Raw genomic sequence first — 20,862 nt, forward strand, 5'->3', positions numbered from 1 at the left:
ATTATTTCACAAGCATTACTTAAGTAAGCTAGTTGGCTTCTGTTATGTCTACCTACCCCATGGTTATGCTTCCTTGACCTAGCCTAAACAATGGTTTGTCMTCATGACTCATGACTGTTAATGTTATCTGTTACATATGTAGTCCTTATGGCGGGGGAAGGGTTCAGGTCAAGTGTAACCCCCACTATTAGAATGTGTGTCAGTCGGTCTGTCTGCTGGCTCCTCAAGCAGCAGGTAGATGGTAATAAGCCCTGTGTGTTGACACCTACCTACCTGACGCCACTCGTTACGCCTGTGTGGCGGGGGATAACGGGTACGTGTTACTCTGGAAACCGTGTGTACTGTGTGAGACACTGGGATTATTATCTCCTGCTCAGTGTACTAGCATAGCCCTGTTGTCTTTAAAACCGTGTCTAGGATATGTGTTAGAATTAGGGCTGGGAATTGCCAGGGACATTACGATATCACGATACTTAGGTGCAGATACGATTCTATGTAATAATATAATAATATTATTATGGGCAATATGTTTGGAACATCGAATCGCATTTAAAAATCACAGTATCGTAATCATAAGATTCGATGTTCCAAACATATTGCTCACCATATGTCTGCTCCAGAGGGACGAGAGCTTTTTTTCATGGCTTTTTTCCCTTTTCGGTTATTTGAAAATGAAATAATCTCCAAAATATCACTATTTTTAACACAAGCCATAGAAAGTTGGTTGCAATTTCAGTTTAATCCACCAGAAAAGACAGAACAAATATTATGGTTAAACTCCAATATAATAATTGATTAAAAAAAAWATATATATCTCTGGAGATTGTTTTATTTTTTACAAAGCTATCTTTGTAAATTATATCATAAATAGGACTGGTGGAGTTGTCAGTCACACATGCAGGTAACAAAAATATATGGAAATGTCTGCTCTACCCAAAATTACTAATTGCAGCATTACCGCAAAAATGGAAGATGTAAGTGGAAGGGGGAGAAAATAAGGCACCTCGCCCTGCATTAAAGACCCAACATTGTTATAAATAAGAAAGTATACCAGTTTAATTTCAGGACTAAAAAATTGACAGCTGTGCCATATAGGGCTCCYGAGTGGCACAGCGGTCGAAGGCACTGCATCACTGCAGTCCCTGGTTCGAATCCAGGCTGCATCACATCAGGCTGTGATTGGGAGTCCCGTAGGGCGGCGCACAATTGGCCCAGCGTCGTCCGGGTTTGGCTGGGGTAGGCTGCCATTGCAAATAAGAATTTGTTCTTAACTGACTTGCCTAGTTAAATAAATGTTAAATATAAAAAATAGATTGCAAAATAGTTGGAAAGAGATTTTCGATGTACCGATTCCATGGCACTGATACAAAAAACAACGCCGGATTCAAAACTTAGATGATTTATTTTCAATTTAAATTATTATCCAAATGTATTGCAACCAATATAATGTTATATATATCGTTTTGGTACTGTCTATTTGTAGCTTGTTTTTGGTTGCACTGCTGGGTGATTTGAAAAGTCAGTCAGTTATATAATAAAACTCTTAGCAAAAATGTTTATCTATAATTTGAAATCTGTAAAAACTATGGGAATAGAAAGGTTCAGAACGTTTGTGAAACAGCACAGTTGCTAAATATATGGCAAATATAAATCAAAACAGGATGGTCTTCAGATATAGATATGAGGGGTTGAGGGTAGCTGAAGGATGGGACTAAAAACAAACAAAATATAACTATTGTAAAATATAGTGTGTCTGTAAAATGTATACAGTATGTATAAGCTGGAAGTAGAAGCCTAAGAGTTGTTGTCCATTAGTTTACTCCAATTAGGTTAGGGGAAAACAATAAAGGAAAATATATAAAATAGATTATATTAGGGAAACAGACACAAGTAACAGATGCTGAAAACTGATGAATGCGTATTTAAGAGTACGATTACCATCGCCTTTTGAAGAATGTAGAGCCACTTAAAATACGTTGCATTGTGTGTTTTAAAGCAGCACGGCATGCGTTTTAAAGCAGCACGGCATGTGGTTGTTAAAGAGTCCTTCTCACACAGAGATAGAGGAGACCAGCTGGGAGGAAAGAGAGGGATTCAAGGATCAGAGGAGATAGAAGAGGGTGAGAGGTGATGCATGGAAAAAGGGGAGAGAGAGATCAGAGAGGAGGCGGGGTCAAGGACTGCTGGGCCTCTGTAGGAGCAGCAGCTCTGTGATGCATCACTCTGAAGCCTCAATTTGAGGCAATCTCTCCTCTCTACTGATCTGATTCATCACCGAGTTCCTGGTCTGCCAGGCTCTGCTCTCTCCTCGTCTTCAACTGTATCCCACTCACCAAATTCCTCCTCTGTGTTCCCGTGCTTTCTCATTGTCCATTCATTTCTGTTTCCTTTACTTGCTCTTCTCTGACTAGTCCTACCAGGTTCCAAACTTTCTGCGTTCTTCTTTCTCTCTGGCTATTTTCATTTTTGCGTCTTCTAATAACAAAGGTGATACTGGTGCGGGAGTGCAAGTGGGAGGCTAACCGCATTTCCTCTGCAGTGTGTGTGTGTGTCTGTGTGCATGCATGTTAGGTCCCTCTTCCCCTGCCTGTAGTGACAAGGACACCTTTGTGATTGATTGACATATTGCGGGGTGGACGATGGGACATCTTTTATTTATCGCTCAGGTTGTGTGTTCTGAATGCTCACCGCCTCACGCCTACATCATAACTCTTTTTGTCTGTGGTTCCCATGGCAACCAGGTTCCCATGGCAACCAGCGGCACAGCAATCCAGCAGTGAACGGAGTGTTGTATCCATACAGAACATACACAACACAGCATTCCCCAACCTCACCAACCCTGAGGTGCGCAGGGTATATGGTGGCGGGGCCCCTTACCACAGATCTAGGATCAGATAATTACCCCCCTGTCCATTTCCATCAGTGGGTAAGGGCTTCCATCTACTCCTTGTATTCAATTGATTAGTCTGGTACTTCTCACAGCAGTATCCCTCTCCCTACTGCAGGCAGAGAGACAGCGCAGCGCAGCCCGTCACACACTGGACAGACATCCAGCAGAGGTAGGGGTTCTCTCATGCAGATCCGATCAACCCTCCTATTTCCACTCAAATAGAGCCAGAGAGAGAGGGAATAGGGGGAAGGAAAGGATGAAAGCGTGGCAATCTCACCTCCCCGTGTTTGAGTATGAATGGGGCTGCCCACCGTTCTCTGCAGGGGTTCCCAGCACACTTTCGGGGTTAATAGCAACGGCTGCTCTGCTCGATGGAGGTGCTATTGGAGAAAGAGACGGTTTTATATGCACTACACGCCTAGCACCGTCTCTCTCTTGCTGATTAAGTTTTGATCCAGGGCAGTGTTCCTTATCGCTGGTTCTATAGAAGGTTCTGCAGGTGCTTTGAACCAAACACTTTATAACTGACCACCAGTGCCATTGACTTTTCGATGCATTTTGGGGAGGGAGCTAGGAGAACATATTATTTTATTGTACTGATCAACAACATTTGCATAGAAGCAATTGCTTTTATAATAGTGTGCACTGTATGTGCCAGTGGAATCTGACTTTGGAAACCAGACGGGAGGCAAGGGAGAAAAATAAGTGGATGAGTTTTTCGTTGGCGAGGGAGAAGTGAATTAATTACGTTTTTGGTGACAATCAGCTTTAAAATCAGAATATTTTGCTTTATGGTTTGCATATTATCACAAACAAAGTACTAGGGTCGTGAATTCAGCTGTAAGCTAGCAAGSAAATGTAGTCTACAATTATAGCTGGAAGCTACCGGTATCGTCTTACATTGTAAAAGTGTTCTAGCCTGTATGGACGTAGTTTGGCGAACACTTTCAACATTTCTTCATAGCGTGTTGCATTAGTCACGTGTGTTAACTTCTGTGCAGCATGAGTGGGGAGCTAATGATGCAGCCCAGCAATAAGGCACTTGCTCTTTGCGCTATGAAGGGGATGCGGTGAGACACATTTGACAGAAGTACCAAATGTAACAGAAACAACACAGCTCGATATACTTTTATCGGGGAAAAAGTACAGAAGTTTCGGTATACCTTATGTGTAGGCTACCAGTGCTTCTTTTTATGGGGCGCTAATGGGGCGCTAATAAAAACTGTCAACTTGTTTTATTCAAATGTTGAATGTTAGGGTTATTCTTGTAGGCTGTGTAACAAAGCCTTTTCATTGTTAAGTTAGTCCTGTTATATACAGTACCAGTCAGACGTTTGAACACACATTGAAGGGTTTTTCTTAGTTTTTTACGTTGTAGAATAATAGTGAAGACACCAAAACTATGAAATAACACATATGGAAACATGTAGTAACCACAAAAATTGCTTAACAAATCAAAATATATTTTAGATTCTTCAAAGTAGACACCCTWTGTCTTGATGACAGCTTTGCACACTCTTGGCATTCTCTCAAGTAATTGAATACTAACGTCCGTTCAGATATTAGAATAATCGTGCCCATCTCTAGCAGAAATGATTTCGTATAACACAATGGCAGTGACATCAAACAGCTGAAAAAGTATAACTGTTCTAACAGGGTAAAGAACAGCACACATTGTACAGGCCAAGTCAGCCAGGGTGTGATTACACCAAAACGTATATGTTTCATGGGCCTTTCACACAAAATGGGTTTTCCCACCAACTCTGGCACGTTTTCCCCGTTAGTTCGTGTCAACACTATCCGCGCTCGGGAGCAGCACACCGTGGTACTGTCAAAAAGGGTTAACTCAGTCCGATTCCGTTCGTGCTGTGGTTCAGTTCGCCGCTGGTGAGAACGCAGTAGTATTGGTTGTTTTGACTGCGAGCATTACCATAATCAGATATCTATTAAACATTCTRTGAGGAGCAGTGTAATTGAGCGCATCCGATGCGGAATAATAATAATAATACATTCATTTTATATAGCACTTTTCATGCAGAATCTCAAGTTATTATTATTGATTAGGGGAGATGGGGATAGGCTACTGAATATAGCCTATTCACATCGCAGCTGCTACTGTACCGTTTTCTCCCGCTTGTTGTTGGAAGACCAAAGCGGAAGTAATATGAAGTTGGGGATACACTCGTTATGCTTCTTGATAATCAAAGATTGATTTAATGTGAGCATTTTTCTCCAATAAACAAATTACTTGCATGAACACATGGGTTTGTTTTAGGCATTTTAGTTCATTTGGGAATGTGAAACCTAAATACAGTATTAAAAAAAGAATTGAACACCGATTTCGAACTATAGGTCAGAACCGTGTGACAACGCCCTTACACGGAACCCAAACCGGCTGCGCGCTTGGTTCATCGTGCATAACTGTATTTTGTCCCCAAACACTAACCGCGATCACCACACGCAGGTTAAAATATCAAAACAAACTCTGTCCCAATTATATTAATTTGGGGACAGGTCGAAAGCATTAAACATTTATGGCAGTTTAGCTAGCTAGCTTGCACTTACTTGCTAATTTGTCTTATTTAGCTAGCTTGATATAAACACGGAGATGTTATTTTACCTGAAATGCACAAGGTCCTCTACTCCACCGATTAATCCACACACAAAACGGTCAACCGAATTGTTTCTAGTCATCGCTCTTCCTTCCAGGCTTTTTCTTCTCTTGACTTTATATTGCGATTGGCAACTTTCATAAATTAGGTGCATTTCCGCCACCGACCTCGCTCGTCTTTCAGTCACCCACGTGGGTATAACCAATGAGGAGATGGCACGTGGGTACCTGCTTCTATAAACCAACGAGGAGATGGGAGAGGCAGGACTTGCAGCACGATCTGCGTCACAAATAGAACTGACTTCTATTTTAGCCCGTGGCAATGCAGACRCTCGTTGGCGTGCACGAGCAGTGTGTGGTGCAGTAATTTAATAATATAGATTTCAAACTTTATTTTGCGGTGTAGTCAGCCTGTTACAGTTGCATTGACAAACCCATTAGCTGACTAGAACGGCTCCTCTTCAAACTGGTTTAAGAAGAAAAATATGGGACGACTTTTTAAGTAACACTCACACTCTGAAATATTAATGGAGTCAGAGTTTGGGGTAATCCATTTAAATCACAACACAATGCCTATGACATGCGGGAGGAAGGAAGCCAGCCAGCTCATGCTCCTCTCTGTGGCTCACCACGGAGCAGAGCAGCGCTGGAACAACCACTAATGATATGTAAAGTACGATTTGCATGTCCTCTTTGAAATGCGTCTGGTCTCTAATTCAGGCCGGCCCTGTCACACTGCGTTCAGCGTACTGCGAGAGATGTTTAATTACCCTGCTCTGCCGTAGGAAATGATGATCTCTAGCTCTTAACACGCTGGGACGTAAATTACCATATTCCTGTTCACTGAGACCTACTGTACAGCCGTATACAGCAAGGCGCACACGCACGTTCATATTACACAGTACACACAGACTGGTGTACACACGCTCGGTCACACTCGTACATACACACTCTAGCACGCGTAGCTACAGCTCACTTCACAAGATCACGGGTACCAAGAAGCCCAGTCATCGTACTCATAAGTCAAGAGCAGGCACTCGATTTCCTGATTGATCCAGTGCCACACACACACACACACACACACACACACACACGTGTGCGTGCACACAATCTCTCTCCCTCTGCACTGGGCTTGTCTTTCTTTTCTCTAAGCTGTTTGATGGTCATTGTCTGGCAGGCACTGCAACCAGAGAATGGCTCCAGTACTAAATATACAGCTGCTCTCCTATTTAAACATGCATGCATAGGAGGCTTTATGGAGGGTCTTAGTTTGTTTGTTTTGATTTATATTGCAATGTAGGCTAGGCTATTATCCTACATACCTGTAAGCCCCATGGCCTAGGTAGGTAGGTAGGCCTAGGTGTTGCATTTATACATTTCAACCGTTATAGGCTTACCAGTGACCCTACTCTATGGGCTGAAATGTTAGCCATGGCTGGAAAGTTTTCACTCTAATTTTATTTTGGATGTAGGGGAGGTCTAAGCTGTACATCCATGCTGACTCTGAGCTATATTCAGGACTGGCTCTTGGCTCTGGATACTGTACTCTCCAGTAGTTTAGTCGAGAGACACACTCAAGRCACACACACACACCGTCTCTCCCCACACACACTTTTACTAAGCGTGTTATTATGCTCTGCGTCAAGGGGTAAGCGGACCTGAATTGACCGGTATTGATTGGCACTGTATTGTCAGACAGTAATGGGGCTCCCCCTCAGGGCATTTAGCGGTGTCTGACCCCATCACCCATCTGTGCAATCAATCTCACTAGGGTTGGGCGACATTATGGTACTGTCGAGGATGAGTGACAGCCAGCGCTGATGGTGACGACATCGTGATGTGACAGACAATGGTTTAGCTTGTTTTAACTTGACGAGCCGGGGCTGCAATGAACAGAGTCGTACACGCGACATTCAGAGTAATTTGCCTATTCCTATTTTCTATAAACATCATTATGTTGTCATCCAGAGTCACATTTATGTATTTCCCAAGCTATAGCAAACAATATTTTTCATAMAGCGGGTTTTTAAGGATCAAAGAGTTAGGTCTGCTTTGTTTTAATTATTGTTGTTATTTTTCGCAATACTGGTATCATCCCGGCCGTACTAGGCCGTGCGGAGAATTCCACCAAAGCAGTGCAAATGTCCATTCAGAAAATATTGTCTCTCTTTTTCTCTGTCGGAAGACCGGTAGCCTTCACATGTTTTTGTCAGCCAATCAGAGCGCCACTACAGTCAGATGCTCCATGTGTAGCAAGTGAAGTGAGAGCTCACTAATGCAACGCAATATGTAATTAAAATGATGGAATTAAACGTTAGCGAAGTGAGAAAGACGAGCAACTAACAGGTAGACTATTGTTAATTCTGAATGGAGTTGGGGGGGGGGAGCGCAGCATCATGTAGACTCAATAGACTTGCTAGATAGCTAGCTGGCTGCKTTAGCTTAGCTAGCCTCTCTTCGGCTACTTGGACTTAATGGAGGGTAAATCCATTTCAATTCAATCACTTTTTTTTGACAGCATCCTTTTTGATTTGAACAAAACTTTCCGTACATGCCCATGGAAGAAGTGGTCAGAAAGTCACTTTTTTTGACCTGAATACCAAAATATTCAGGAGATAACGGTGCTCAAAGTTGACCCACTTTGCATACCCTGCCATTCCATGACACATTCATATCTTCATCACTGGAAAATATATAAACGTTGAGTTTGATAGAATTTAATAGCTTAAAAACAGGGTTGCCAAACKGTTTTATATTTTCTTGAAATAAATGTACAAAAAATGACTAACATCACTTATCMAACAATTTCTGAATCCAATTTTTTTATTTGCATATTCGTATATGTTGTAGCTTAGACCCTATTTTATGTCATCTGATGTTTTTGTGTGGTGTCTGCCATCGGTTGAGACACAACATACTCTTGAATACAGGGTGGGTGTTATTTCAATCTTAAGTCCATTCTATTTATTATATTTCTATCACTTCAGACCACTGCAATTTAGCCGGTACGACATTAAATTTGAAAAAAATGTTTTACGAATTACTACCACAAAGATKGCCGCTGGTCCACCCACCGTTAACTTAAATGGTCTTGTCTACATTTTATATGATTTCAATAGGTTTCCTATGAAGGGTTGACGGGATAATTTAAAACAACAAATATTCCTGTTCTCTGATGTGTGGACCTCCAACCATCTTTGTGGTACCATTTTTGAAAGTTAACATTTTTAATTTGAGTACAGTTTATTAGCCAAACCACAACACCCACCCTGTATTCAAGAGCATGTTGTTTCAACCGATGGCAGGCACAGCATGAAAAACTCAGATCTAAAATAGGGTCTGATCTGCAACGTGTACGCACACGCCGCCCATTCCTCTTTGCTCCAAGTGTGCGCTACACAGCCACAGAAGCACACCTGTCACACACTGAAGCTGCATCCACCTGGAAGGATATGAGAAGAGATTTGCCTCCAAGTAGCCTCTGCCCATTTCAACAACATGATCTTTTGTCCAGTTGTAGAATGTGATTACATGGTACAGCCGAATGGTGGTTATTTGAGGGTTTTATTTATTGTAATGTTTTTGATTAGCCAATATGTATACCACAGTGTTTTATGAGTACAAAAGTTGACATTGCCCAACCGTTAAACTCACCCTCACCCCGTCCTCCCCCAGCCCTCACCCATATTTGATCACCCAACCCTCATGAATACCCTTTCACATCGCTCACTCTGGTTCTGAGCAACCCAACACCCTTTTTTACTGAGCCTACATCAACCCTGTTCCTCATCCCACTACACTGTAGCCTACCCTCGGCTTGCCCCCCCAGTCCCACAACCTCCACTTACACACACACACACACATCGACCTCACATGCACTGGCACTACCACTGAGTGCAATAGTCACCTGGCTCACCCTGTTGCTGCTGCTGTCGTATTGTTCAGGAGAACATTCCGGTGCACACGGGAGAGTAAATCAGGAAGTACAGAGGGGCAGGGCATTGGCAGGGTCAAGGGTACAGAGGGATAGTCATCAAGGACAAGATAAGGGGGCAAGTGAGGGAAATACAGACAACGCAGCGACATGGGAAGAAAAGAGGGAAAGATGGAGGGAAGGAAGAAATACGTCCGTAAACGTCCCAGCTGAAACAGTTCGGAACAGTTTGTGCTTATATTATGGTGCCATTTTGTGCCACTTTTGTTAATTTTGGACTTCGTTAAGGGTTTTTCGGGCTGTTCGGGCGCACACGCAAAACGATTGAGGCGAACCGAAGTCGGTAGCCGAAGTCGACGACCCTTCGTCGGTGATTGGTCAACAGTAGAGATTCTTCAATTAAATCTTTGTTGTCATTCAATGAGAGACGACTCGTTTTCATGCACATTCTTTCATTGGTAAATACTGGTATTATTGCAGCTTTTTCAGGTTTTCCAAGCGAAGGTCTTTGAAGGGGGGAGTATGTGAGCGCGCTCGTCCGGTTCGCCTAGCCGACTTCGAACTGAAGCATGTCGAGGCCTTAAGAGGGCGGAAGGAAGAGAGACGGGGAAAGGCAGAAAGAGGGAGAGAAATGCCAGAGGATGCTGCCTGATAGGATTTATCTGTTAACTAAAAGTTTTGTTTGACTTCAGTATATAGTCTGACGTGTTATAGTGTCGTAGCTACAGGAAGAGGTAAATGAACAGAGGCTTTTATAGCGGAGTTTTACCTGTGGAGGATCAGAAGATCTTAATTGTCAGCTCTTTTGGGTTCTAATTAATGAATGGTGTAGAGAGAACTAGTGAGTTTGTCTATTTAGGAGACTATGGCGTGTGCCACTGAGTGTTTGGATGTAGGACTTGTGTTTGTAAGACAGACAAGAGACAGACATTCCTCCTCACATACAATAGACTCACTGCTGGCCTGATGAGCCTGGAACTTACAGCAGCTATACACACACACACACACACACACACACACACACACACACACACACACACACACACACACACCCCTCTGCCAGACTGTACACACTCAAAACGCCTCCTCACATATCTTCCATCCCTATCAGAGCTCAGTCAGCCTACTTGGAATGTTATTACTGGTTAACAATTAAACCTTCTGAATCTGCTAAAGTAAAGTGGCAAAATTAACTTTTTGCTTTGTCTCTCTCTTTTGGCTTAGTTCTTCTCAATTGTGGAAGTGTAGTTTTCCTCTGGCTACCTGGAGCCTTTGTTAGGGTTCTCTGATGTTTCACTCAACATGTCACCTGTTTAACTTTAAAAAGAGAAGGGGGGGGGGGGCGGTAGTTATCTCACCGATTTACCTAATATAGAGAACAGTGGTTCTAATTTCTACCATTTGTTCCTCTTGTGTTCCAGGCAGCAGAGCTGTGAGCGAGAGACTTTCCCCGCCTCGTTCACCCCCTCTGCTCACCTGTGAGTCAACACACACACACAGGCACGGACCACGCCCGATTCACTTGCACAGCTGAAGGTCCGGACGAGGTAGGCTAAATGAGTAACAACAACGTGTGCGCGCACGTATGCGTTTAATAAACTACCAGTGCGTTATTTTACAGTGGCAGGGCAATAAGTGGTTGGCTGTAAAAGTGAAGGAATGTCATGGAAAGTGTGTTGCGTGCTTGTCCCCATCTACAGAGTTGCATTGCCGTCAGATGACATCTTGAAAAACTGGTTCAATACTCAGTGAAACGCACCACCTCCCACCAGTAGGGTTTGGGGTTTCGTTTGCATAGCCGACACGGGTTTGTGCCTGCCTCTATGCATCTGTTTGTTGTAGCCTAAAAGTTGACAGCATTTGTATGTGGTTCTACTCTTATTGAGAGATTGCATGTGGGTGTAAGTGTGTATGTTCGCACATGTACCCATTAGGGGCACTGAAATTCTTCTGTGCGACCAGCCTTAGCCTTGGGGCATCACCTGATCCTCTGTTATGTAACAGTTATGTAACAGTGTGTTATCAATGTTCACCCCCCCCCCCAGGCTGTTAAGGGGTGTGTTTGCTGTCTGGCTGTGTCGTAGGCCCTGTTCCCGCTACGAGCGATGGAGAGTCTGAGGAGCGAAAGCGCTTTCTACTTTTCAATTCTCATTCTTGGTCGGCAGATTAAATTTGACCATAAATATCACGGTAGCCACTAGCCAGTAAGCCCCAAGCTATTTAACAGTCCAAGCAACTTTTCGTCTAAAACATATTACACACTTGAATAATGCAACAATTGACAAGCACGTGCTGAAAAATGGTTTATTTTCTCATACGTACGCATTAAATTAGCTGAAAATACACAGCTAACTCGTTAGCTAGCTCTCTAGCAAACGACATTCTTCATGATCGAGTAACGTTAGCATGTCAATAATGAACGTTTACCCCTCCCATATTAATAAAAGAACAGTCACTTTATCATACAGTATCCTTCATATTATAATATAGGCTTCACAACTAGGTAACATTAGCTAGTTAGCTAGCTAAACCAAATCATTTCTGTATCCTCCTCACATCAACGTGCTGGCTGTTAGCTGAATGCTGACGTTTAGCTGAACCGTAGCTAGCTAGGAGCTCTTAGGCTTACGCTAGCGTGTTAGACTTACATTAGAACAAACCAGGCTTCGTTTTATTAAAATCATGGAAGTCATATGAGGTAAAAGCATAATGTGACTGAAAAAGTTTATCATTCCTTGAGGGATTGCTTCTTCCCTGGATGTCGGTGGCTCAGTGCAGTCAAGCAGCAACAATTTCAGAATGTAACCGGTTGTTTCTACAATTTCAGGGGGGGGGGGGGAAGAGGGTATTTTTGCGAGAAGTACACTTTTTTTTCTGATCTTGCCTCTGCCTCTTACTCCTATGAAATGGATCTACATTTATCCATATAGAATTGCTAGGGACCTCACGGTACGATATTATCACGATACTTCAGTGTCGATGCGATTTCTCACGATTCTATATGTATTGCAAATCTATACTGTGATTTTATTGCAATTTCGTGTTCCAAACATATTGCTCACCATATGTCTGCTGCAGAGGGACAAGAGAGAGCCATGAGAAAACGAGTGTTGATCAGTCATGGAAATAAAAGTGCTGAAAACAAATTGGCTCCCTATTTAAAACGAAGATGGAGAACAAGCTATGAAGGTAAAATACTGGAGTTTTGGTACAGCCAACCAGCGCGATATTAATATATTGTAAAAAATAATATGATATGTAACTATCGATTTCCACCCTCCACTACCGACCAATGTTCCTAATGTGGTCTGAATCCAGGTCCAGTACTGTGTTTGAATCCACTGTAGTCCTACTAGGCTACACCACAGACTTTTCGAGGTAGTAATTCAGTTGACTGCTATTAGCGTTAACCCTTTCCAAGTTGGAGCGTTCCCCCTGTTCTCTAAAGTGGCTGCCTACCCCAGGGGAAAGGCCCAGCGCTAGATTGCACCACAGCAGTAGATTCAAGTAGTAGTAAATTGAAGTCGCCGCAAATGTCTTAGTGAAGTTATGATGAATACTTTATTTGCATAGCTGATTCTGATTGGGGTTGAAAGTACCGCTGCTCAGCGTGACGGCCTCTGGTAACGCTCTAGAAATTAGCTGTAACTGTAAGCCTCATGAAAGCTGAATCAATGGTGTGTAGGTGAGGGTTCATCTCATCCACTCGGAGAGGGGAGAAGTTCAGATGTCGCATTGCCTTGTGCTGATGTGTAAACCTTACTACCTCCTAATGTTATAAATGTAAGGATTTCTGTAAGCCTATGTCACGGTAGAGACCTTYACCGTATCTCCACCTCGCATTGCAACAACTCCCCAAACTTCCACTGCCCTTCACCCTACTTCAGATCACAGGCAACCAAGTGGAGAAGGAGAAGAATGTAGTTCGCCCCTCATTCCCCACCCATGCACCCTTCTCATATGCGTGTGCGCGCAATGCAAATGTGTTTTCGCAGTGCACGTGTCTGTCGGCACGCATGCGTGGCTGTATGTGTATTGCTCGCTGCCCATGCTTCTCCTCCAGGCTAGTGTTCTGTTCTTTCTGTATGACAGAGTATACCACAGCAGTGACAGTAGAGGTTATCAGGGATCGAGTGCAAAACAATGTCACAGGAAATCAATGGAGACCATCACAGCAGGGCCAGGAGAGGCAGCACAGAGAGACCCTGAGCCTGACAAGACCTGTCACTGCCAGGTTCAGTAGGGAAGCACAGCCGACATGGAGGACACGCCAAGACACGGGGGATAAACAAGGGCTGCAGTGGGTGTGTGCAAGGTTTTCCAAGCCTCCACTTCAGCTCGAACGTTACAGCCCTCCAGTCAGAGCTGTGGTCAGGTTGCAGGGAAAGCCAGTGGGGTGAGATCAGGTAGACGGAGAGACGGGTCATCCTGGAATAGCTTGAGACCGACTCACCACAGGAACCCATCAACAACCAGAGGATAATCAAGCTGAACTTTCTGCATCGTTACCCATTCACACTGACGCGACAGTAAGGTCCTAGTCATCCCCACCACTCACTAATCATCTATTCATTCATTATCAGGTCACAGTTTTCACTCGTTACAACAATTCTCTCCTAATAAGGATAAAGGACGCTAACATTTTGGCAAACTGTTTGGCTACATTTATTTCAACACTTAATTCTCGTCTCCATGTATATTCCACCCCGGCCCTGGGGGTTGTGTATGAAGACCACGCAGCCCAGTCTCTTTTGTAGTCTATATATACCAGGGCTGGTATTCATAAAGCGTCTCAGAGTAGGAATGCTGATCTAGGATCAGGTCCCCCTTGTCTACATAATTAATTCAATAAAACCTAAAACTGATCATAGGTCAGCACTCCTACTCTGAGACGTTTTATGAATACGGACCCAAGCCCTGTATGTCTGAGCTGTAGTCCCAGGGAGCAGGGTTGTCGTCCTGTCAGGGTGTGTTGTGCCGTGATGTGACGCCTCGGCGCTGCCGGCTGTCTGCCAGTCATACAGTATGTATCACCATCTGCTCCCGACACAACCGACTATGCCATCTTACCATCACCACAGCTAATATTAGACTATTCATGTTATATTACTGTAGAATCCCTCCTCGGGTCACTCACCACTGCCTGTCACCCTCTCAAGTTGTCACACTCGTCTTTGTACAGCTTAGCCTACATTTGAGTAGGCCTAATAGTAGTAAGGTCATGGATTGTGTGTGTGTGTGTGTGTGTGTGTGTGTGTGTGTAGGCCTTTGTGTCTTTGATCAAAGTATCTGAAAGCGCCTGCTGTTGTGTATGGGTTTCTCTCCTCTGTCCAAATGTGTATTCCACGTGTTATATAATTAAGCAATAAGGCCCGAGTGGGTGTGTTATATGGCCAATATACCACGGCTAAGGACTGTTCATATCCACGACGCAACGTGGAGTGCCTGGACACAGCCCTTAGCCATGGTATATTGGCAATATACCACAAACCCCCGAGGTGTCTTATTGCAATTAAAACTGGTTAGCGATGTAATGCCACTCCCCCCTCGGGCCTTATTGCTTAATTATATCACAATTCTATGCGTAGGCTACCTCTATCTCAAATGCATTATTGTCCTGCGAGGCGGTCTGTTCCACACGTGACTTTTTCTTGATCTTGGTCACTTGGCATTGTCACGATACAGTAACAACAGCTCTCTCCATCTGGAGCACGTGTCGTGTTGTGTACAGTCATTTCTCTGGTAGMTGTAGCTCTCTCGTTGCTCTCTCTGTGATTWTRACRRKTGAGATGTGTAATTACCAGCTCCAGTGTGTGTTTGCGTTGTGTGGGCCAGGGCTGCGCGGTGCACAAGCACTCCGAGAGGGAGGTGGCGGGGGAAGCATCTTCAGAGGCCTAACTAATTGCTCTGGGAGTAATTAAAAGGCATTCAATTCCTGCTTTACGTCTTCTGTAGTTGGGGCCAGCGCTGTGTCTGCCTGGGGGCCTCAAAGCCCTTCATGTTCCTGTGGCTCCTGTTTCCTATGGCACTTGCCATTTTCTGCCTCCCCTACTTATCTCTATTTAGCTCTTCCCATTTGTTTGGGGATAAAACTCATCCCTTTCACCTATATGTGCCATCCTCTGTGCCTTGGGTTGCAATGGGTCTGTCTGGAGGACTTTTCTTGCACCTCCTATTTTGGGCTGTGGCGTCTCATCTCTTTCATTTTTGGAACTGTGAAGGCTAGCGAAGACATCAAATAGCATTGCACCTTTTAGTTCGTATTAGAGACGTATCGGTGCTCGGCATAACAAGATGTGTTTGCCAAACACGTCCCGTATAGTTGTGTGGTAGTCTGTCTGTCCTCCCTCCAGCTTTTGGCCCAGTTCTACTGTGTCTGTCGGCCTTGGCTCGGTGTTGTGGACACCTAGAGACATGACAGAACTCCCACTCTCTYCTGACGGCCGTTCAGCTGAATAAAGGGCCCTTTCTCAGGGTGCTGCAGCCGGAGCCTATCTGGGATTGGGACTGATAGTGTATCGCGGCCGCCAAGGCCGAATAAGGAAAGACTTTGTGTCGTAGCAGCGGGATCAGAACAGGACCCTTGGAATCGCCTGTATTTCCCCAAAACATAAGACATGATACATTTGTGAGGTCATCTGGTTCTCAGCTGACATTTTTTTTTTTTTTTCGCTGTGAATGAGTTTTGTACACGGTGTGTGTATGTGTACTTCTGTCTTATGCCAAAAGTGAATCACAGAGGATTGTGCTGAGCGTACACAAGTGTCATTCACTCTCTGTCTTGTGAGATGTAGCGCTCAACGTTATGATAGAATGATGAATAGAAACTCTGTGGAAAGGATTACGATCCTCACAAAACATCCTTTTCCTCGTACCAGTAGCTAACATCATTAAACGATGTCAGACTGAGAAATGGCCTGGATCATAAGTTTACTGGAGACAGATGTCGGCATGGGAATGAGAACAGGGATTGACGGATCATAAGCCTGAGTGGAGAGAGACAGAAACCGATAGGGACGGAGCGATGAAAGAGAGGAGAGAGCGTTTGAGCGGGAGAAGAGACTGAATAAAATGSAGATGGATTAGCCTAGGTAGAGGGACACATAAAAAGAGAGTGAGTTAAACATTAGAGCGAGAGTTTGAGCGGAGAAGAGAAGACCCTGAATAAAGTAGTGGTAGATTAGGAGTCTAGGGAGGCTTTTTATAGCGACAGGGCCGTGGTGAAGCCTGATTCTTTGTGACTGTCATATTAAGGCGAGTCCTTGTGGTTCAGCGAACACGTTCCTGCTCTCTTCCTCCTCCCCGTCTCTCAGCTCGTCGCTCTCTCTAACTTTACGTCCTCTCCCCCTCTCTCCTCAATTTTCTATTCACCCTTCCCTTCCTTAGCTGAGTATGAAGTAGCCTAGTTGTGTGTGTCCTCGTTTGTTTCTCTCTGATGACGACATGGCGAGGGAGGGTGAGAATGGACAGAAGGAGGGGGTGGAGTAGGGTTGGGCGATATTACGATAGTATCTGATATCGAAGATGATTGACAGCCATCGTCGATGGTGACGACATCRTGATGTGACAGACTACTTATAGTCTATTTCAACTTGACTGTTACCGGGCAGTAAAGAGCTGACCGGGTAACCCGCCATGCCAAGTGGCCTGTTCCTTTGGTATAGCCTGCATAACATATTATCAATAAATGTGTTGTAAACAAATTTACAGAATGCAGGAGAACAATGCAGAGAGGGTTGAGATTTTCACCAAAGCAGCGCAAAATATCCAGTCAGAAAAATATATTTTTCTCTCTCAATTGAGGATGATCTATTCTAAGCCATTTAGCCCAAGACTATTTTATTTTTTATAGCGGACACTCCGGGGTCTTAATTATTTTAAGATTATTTTAAGCCTTTCTTTCCTCTCCATTTGACATAAATATGAGTTTAGTTTTTATGCATTTTCTCCTGCCAACCTAACCTAACCACTGCTTGGTATGGCAACTGCACCGCCCTCGATCGCATGGCGCTGCAATGGCCCTTCTATTTTATTGTTGCACTGTCAATTCACACTCACTCTATGTACACTCTACACACTCATTCACAAACACTCACTCACACTGACACGCCAACACACATGCACACTTAATTTGCTCACACACTCAACGCACACACAATTCATACTGATTCTACACATGCACACTGTGACGACMCTCCCACTCTGTCTGCCGTATTCTCTCTTTATTCTTGTTTCCTTATTAGGATGCCGGTGGGCGGAGTTGGGAGGGTCGTCAGCTACATGGGAAACACCTGGGGACCACTGTGATAGGATAAATGCACCACTTCCCCATTCATGGAGGAGACTCTCTCCATGCAGACACCTTTTATAGATTTGGTTGTGTTTCTTGGTGGTTTTTTGGTTGTTTGTTTTAGCATCTTTCAACACCCTGCATTATCACATTCATGCATGCAAAACACTCCCTTACACTACTGATTACTGATTACACACACCATTGTATATTATACTTAGTTACTTTATTTAATAAATATATATTTTGTTACTCCATATCTCCACGTTGTCTCCCTTTTGTTACGGGCTTTGAGCCGGTTCGTGACAACACACACATACAATTATTATATATGCTGCTGCTACTCTGTTTATCATATATCCTGATGATGCCTAGTCACTTTACCCCTATACATATCTAAACCTACCACTCCAGTATCCCTGCACTTTGTAAATATGGTATTGGCACTGACCCTGGAACTGAAAGTATTCATACCCTGTGACTTATTCAACGTTTTGTTGTTACAGCCTGAATTCAAAATGGATTACATGTTTGTTTCTCACCCATCTACACACTATACCCCATAATGACAAAGTGAAAACCTGTTTGAAATGTTTGCACATTTTTTGACAAAGAAATACAGAAATCTAATTTACATAAGTATTCACACCACGGTGTCAGTACTTTGTAGAAGCACCTTTGGCAGCGATTACAGCTGTGAGTCTTTCTGGGTAAGTATCTAAGAGCTTTCCACATCTGGATTGTGCAACATTTGCCCATTTATTCTTCTCAAAATTCTTCAAGCTCTGTCAAGTTTGTTTTTGATCATTGCTAGACAACCATTTTCAGGTCTTGCCATAGATTGTCAAGTAAATTTAACTCGAAGGTAACTCGCCACTCAGGAACATTCACCGTCTTCTTGGTAAGCAACTCCAGTGTAGATTTGGATTGTGTTTTAGGTTATTGTCCTGCTGAAAGGTGAATTAATCTCCCAGTGTCTGATGGAAAGCAGAATGAGCAAGGTTTTCCTCTGTTATTATGCCTGTGCTTAGCACCATTCCATTAATTTTTTTATCCTGAAATATTTAACAATTACAAGCATACCCATAACATGATGCAGCCACTACTATGCTTGAAAATATTGAGTCGGTGTTGTGTTGGATTTGCCCCAAACATAACACTTTGTCAGGACAAAAAGTTAGTTGTTTGCCACATTTTTTTGCAGTATTACTTCAGTGCCTTGTTGCAAACAGGATGCATGTTTTGGAATATTTGTATTCTGTACAGGCTTCCTTCTTTTCACTCTGTCAGTTAGATTATTATTGTGGAGTAACTGCAATGTTGTTGATCCATCCTCAGTTTTCTGATGGCATCATGATGAAATCCCTGCGCAGTTTTCTTCCTCTCCGGGAACAAGGTTAGCAAGGACTRGGGCTGTTATTGTGACCGTATTACTGCCACACCGGCAGTCAAATTCCAGGTGGCCATTTAGTCACGGTAATTAGGCTCCTCCAAGCTCTGATGCAGCTGATGGTCATTAGTAGCCTACCAAACATGCTAATTGCCTGGTACTCAGCACTCTATTGTCCCTCTCATCAATGCAAATGTTTTCGGATATCAAACATTTCGAGAGCCCATGAACTCATGTTGCTCAACATTTCTATAGGCTATACTATGCAATTGAGTGAGAACAGAGTTTTGATGGCCTCTATTAAAAAGAGGAGGATACCATCAGTGTTCTATAGGCTAGGCCTACTATATTTAACAACTTTCCTAATATTAAGCACATTGCTTCAGTTTACAACAGGCGTATAGCCTACCTGGCTGGCATGCAAATGGACCACGGGAAAAGCGTCCTCCATTCGCTATTTAACTGTATAGATGACATGTATTTTTTTTCCTATGCCCCTGTTTCGATACAGGTGCATGATAATGGTCCATTCAGCAACCATCACTCATGTGTTCCAGGTGCATGTTGTGTTAGCTAATCCAAGTTTATCATTTTAAAAGGCTAATTGATCATTAGAAAACCCTTTTGCAATTATGTTAGCACAGCTGAAAACTGTTGTTCTGATTTAAGAAGCAATAAAACTGGCCTTCTTTAGACTAGTTGAGTATCTGGAGCATCAGCATTTGTGGGTTCGATTACAGGCTCAAAATGGCCAGAAACAAAGTACTTTCTTCTGAAACTCGTCTGTCTATTCTTGTTCTGAGAAATGACGGCTATTCCATGCGAGAAATTGCCAAGAAACTGAAGATCTCGTACAACGCTGTGCACTACTCCCTTCACATAACAGTGCAAACTGGCCCCGGTGCACAACTGACCGCGTTTGCGGTCACTTGAAGCCTATTTAGCTGAGATGCCTGTGACGGGCATTGGCTAATAATAATTATCTGAGAGAGCCATGTGAGTGAGAGGTGCTTCCGAGCACGGCAGCTGGGAGATGGGAATTATAATGATTATATTCAGCCCAAGGGCACAACGGCCACTTTTTTTAGGGGGCATTACGGCCACACAAGGGGGATGCTGTTGGGAAATTCGAGGCCTGGTGAGAATATTATCAAGTGCTTGTCAAATTCTGAATGAGAGACTGATGAAGTGTGTCTGCAGCCTGCACAAGAGGAAACAAAGCAACTTTTTTCAAATCATCATTAGTCGCATAATGCAGCCTTAGAATGTATTAATAATCAAAAGATATAGCCCAATGTTTGTATCACAACTAAAGTTGCATAAATAACTCTAAATTATGCATATAGGTGGACCTGTTTCTTTGTTAACTGCTCAACACAGAATAGCTGCATTTGTGCACTTCCTTGGAAATCGCTTGGAGAAAATATCCTTTCTATTTTATTCAGCTATGTTCAATTGTATTCTTCAAACTATAAAATAATTTTGCTACAGATTTCTAAGCAMATCTTGCCTGCTAAATTACCTAGTGTAGCCCACAGCCATATGTCATAGCCATATCAGGGCCTAACATAAAGACATGGTATTCTGTTCTTCTGAAATAGACTACTTTTTCTTCATATCATGTTTCTTTAAACCGGTCTAAAATAAATCATGGAATTATTGTCCTGGTGTAGGCTATATTAAATTGATTTGATTAAACTTTTTAATATGTATATTTACCAAAGGTCTGCATCAGTGGCTTGTAGGC

The 20,862-nt window shown here is 43.3% G+C and overlaps 1 protein-coding gene across 1 annotated transcript in view; it reads left to right on the forward strand.

Annotated features, from left to right (window-relative positions):
* The window catches only part of LOC111949707 (signal-induced proliferation-associated 1-like protein 3), a 108,951-nt gene that overhangs the window by 33,765 nt on the left and 54,324 nt on the right, over positions 1 to 20,862 (forward strand). Inside the window, 1 exon segment of the mRNA XM_070433986.1 lies at positions 10,857 to 10,982. The gene's annotated coding sequence lies outside the window, so the exon portion shown is untranslated.

The sequence above is a fragment of the Salvelinus sp. IW2-2015 genome, linkage group LG22, assembly GCF_002910315.2.
Source record: "Salvelinus sp. IW2-2015 linkage group LG22, ASM291031v2, whole genome shotgun sequence".
Taxonomy (NCBI): Eukaryota; Metazoa; Chordata; class Actinopteri; order Salmoniformes; family Salmonidae; genus Salvelinus; species Salvelinus sp. IW2-2015.